Source organism: Typopeltis vanoorti, chromosome 12, assembly GCF_054136105.1.
Source record: "Typopeltis vanoorti isolate ZY-2024b chromosome 12, IOZ_Tvanoo_1.0, whole genome shotgun sequence".
NCBI lineage: Eukaryota > Metazoa > Arthropoda > Arachnida > Uropygi > Thelyphonidae > Typopeltis > Typopeltis vanoorti.
The window spans coordinates 96,695,996-96,699,615 of record NC_143560.1 but is presented as its reverse complement, the minus strand read 5'-3'; positions in this window follow the sequence as shown (position 1 = coordinate 96,699,615).

Below are 3,620 nucleotides of genomic sequence, written 5' to 3'. Positions count from 1 at the left end.
TACTGAAACGCAAACGGAATACTCATGAAAATGCACGAACTAAGAGAATTCATACAACGCATACACACAGACATAATACTAATAAATCAAACACACCTCAGCCCATCAGACAATCCAAAACTAAGGAATTACTACCTATTCAGAAACGACAGAACCACAGCCAGAGGTGGAGGAACAGCTATCTTTATCAGAAAACCACCCAGATTTAACGAAATTAAACCCTCCCCAGATCACAACCATAGAGGTCACAGGCCTACAAGTTTACCTAGCCAACACAAACAGTCTCAAAAATTCATGCCACATACAACTCACCAAATAAACACATATCTACTACAGGCCTATCGCAGCTACTGGACACAAATGAAACAATAATAATGGCTGTCGATTTAAACGCAAAACAGAAGGCATGGAAAAGTAGGATTGCAAATAAAAACGGCAAAATTCTACACAACTTCATCTCCAACAGGAACATTGTAGTGGCAGGTCCGATCGAACCAAAACACTATGGCACGATCGGACGACCAGACGTCTTAGACATCGTTATCATAAAAAACGTGAACCACCAATACCAGCTAATAACAATAAATGATCTCAGCTCAGACCACAAACCCACTCCTACTCCGGCTGGGTGCTACAGCAGATGAAACAACAAACCCCACCACCAGAAACTGGACACAACTACCCACAAAAATCAAGGACACTATAGGACCCGTACCAACTATTTCCACGAAAGAAGAAATCGACACTGCAGTCTTCAACCTAGAAAAACAAATAACACTAAGCCTAGCAACAGTAACCTCGATTACATCCTACTCAAAACCAAACCAGCTCCCAGAAGACAACCGAAAATTCATCCGCCACAAAAACAAAACACGCTGGCAATATCACAAAACATTAGCACCACAAGACCGACAAGACCTCAACAGAGCCACTAAACAAGTCCGCTATGCAATCAAAGGCTTCCGCAACCAACAATGGGATAACACACTCCGAACTATACAACTAAATGACCAAGCTCTATGGAAACTCCTCAAAGGCCTCCGCAACACTTCAAGCTAAGTACCGTCAATTCACGACGAACGAAGTACGGTCTATTCAGTCCATATTCTGCAAAAGCGGAATATGGACTGAATGTCAACTTTGAAAAAAAAAACTAAAACGATGATATTCGGACAACAGGAGTTACTGAACAGAGTTACGATGGACAGATTTCAACTGGAAAATGTGGAACACTTCCCATAATCTTGGATGCCACATGACGCATGACTTGGACCCAAAAAAAAGAGATAAAAATTAGAATAGCCAGAGCAACAACTATTTTAAAAGCCATGGACAAAATATTTTAGAACCGAGCTTTAAAGATGCAAACTAAACTGCGCATTGTAGAAACCTATATCTTCAGCAGCATGCTCTATGGATGCGAGGCCTGGGTACACCTGAGAGAATCTGAAAGGAGGATATTGGCGTTTGAGAGGAAGTACATAGAAAGATCTTGAGAATAAGCTGGATATAGAAAGTGAACAATGTGGAAATCTACAGACGAATACAACTAAAACAAAACCTGATCCAGAAAATAATCAAAACGAAACTACGTCTATTTGGCCATATATGTAGAATGTATGATGAAAGAAAATTAAAAACGTTGCTGTTTGGAATTGTTGAAGGAAAGAACAAAAGAGGAAAACCAAACAGAGAATGGGGGCGATGACATCGTCAAATGGTGAGGAAACTCTATACAGAAACTGATTCATCTTGCACAAAATAGAATGCAATGGAAGAATCATAATTAAACACCTTAAAAATAAAAAAGCACCAGGTCCAGACAAAATCACAAACAAAATAATCAAACACCTACCACACAACGCACTCATGCACATAGTCGCCATCACAAACGCGATGCTCAGGCTTAGCTATTTCCCAAACCGTTGGAAGACTGCAGACGTAATTCTGATCCCCAAACCAGGAAAAGACCCAAAATTCCCACAGAATTCCCGACCCATCAGTCTCCTCTCCTGTCTTGGAAAAATATCCAAAAAAGTAATCCTGACCAGATCTACAAGATATAGCCGCCAAAAACAACACCATCCAACATCATAATTCGGGTTCAGATCACACCACAGCACAGTACAAGTACAAAGAGTCACAGAATACATCACACATGGTTTCAATTGGAAACAACTAACCGTTGCCATTTTTCTCGGCATAGCAAAAGCTTTCGACAAAGTATGGTACACCGGTCTCCTACATAAACTTCTATCAGCAAAAGTACCAATGTATCTAGACCTCCTGATTAGCTCATACTTAAAAAAACAGAAAATTCCGAGTTAAAATACAAGGAATAATATCCTCTGAACGCAAAGCCACATCCGGAGTCCGACAAGGTTCACTACTTTCCCCACTACTGTTCGGCATCTACATGGCTAATATCCCACAGAACAAGAGAACATTTTATGCCTACTACGCAGACGAACACAGCTATTGTAACCAGATCACTATGCTTAAAAACTGATAACAAAACGACTACAAACTGCAGCAAATGAACTCGAACTCTGGTTCAGGAACTGGAGGATGACGTAAACGGAGACAAAAGTGCAGCAATACTATTCACAAGAAGAAAAAAATCCCCTCACAACTCAGTAAACATATTCAACAAAACAGTCCCATGGGTTACAACAACCAAATACCTAGAAATACAACTTGACAAAAAACTACTACACTTCAAGACCCACATAACACATATACGCCAAAGCAAACACAGTCATAGCCCAAATGTACCCATTAATCAACAGACGCAGCTGTTTAAGCATAGACAACTAACTACTCATCTACAAGTCAATAATAAGACCCATAATAACATACGGATCACCCGCCTGGAGTCACACAGAACCTTGCAACATCAAAAAAAAAAAAAAAAAAAAACCTCCAAACGATAGAAAACAAATGTCTAAGAATGTGATTTGACACCCCGTGGTTCATACGGAACACACAACTTCATCGCGAAGCAAATATACTGACAATCCTCAACTTCCTCCAAATGTCCACAAATTACTTCACACAAGCAGCCACACACCCAAACCAACTAATAAGGACAGCAACAGAATACAAAGAACACGACACAATAAAACACAAACGCCCCAAAGCAATCCTGCTATTCCAACGCTAACTAGAAACCACACAGCCCACTAAGGGCGAGCACTTGCTCAATAACTACCCCCCTCCCCAACAGACAGACACACAAGATAAAGGGAGTAAAAGCCAAGGGCTTCATTCTCCATCACACCAGTTTAGTCACAAGTATAAGGGAATAAAAGGCGTTAACTGATTTATTTGTTTATTTTATAGTTAATTATAGGAACAAACGAATAAAACACGTGATTAGAATATTATTATAATATTATATTATAATTGGAACATGCTACAAAAAAAGAATACCGAAATTAAAAAAAAAAAGAAAAGAAAAGAGATGGAGGAAGAGTCTTGTTTGAAGACATATCAGACCTGGCTGTACCTTGAAAGATGAGATAATTGGTGTTTGGAAGAAAATAAATTAGGTTGTTGTAGATGGCGTTTATGTATATACAACTGGTTTGAGATATACTAGTTTGTAATTTTTTGAAACT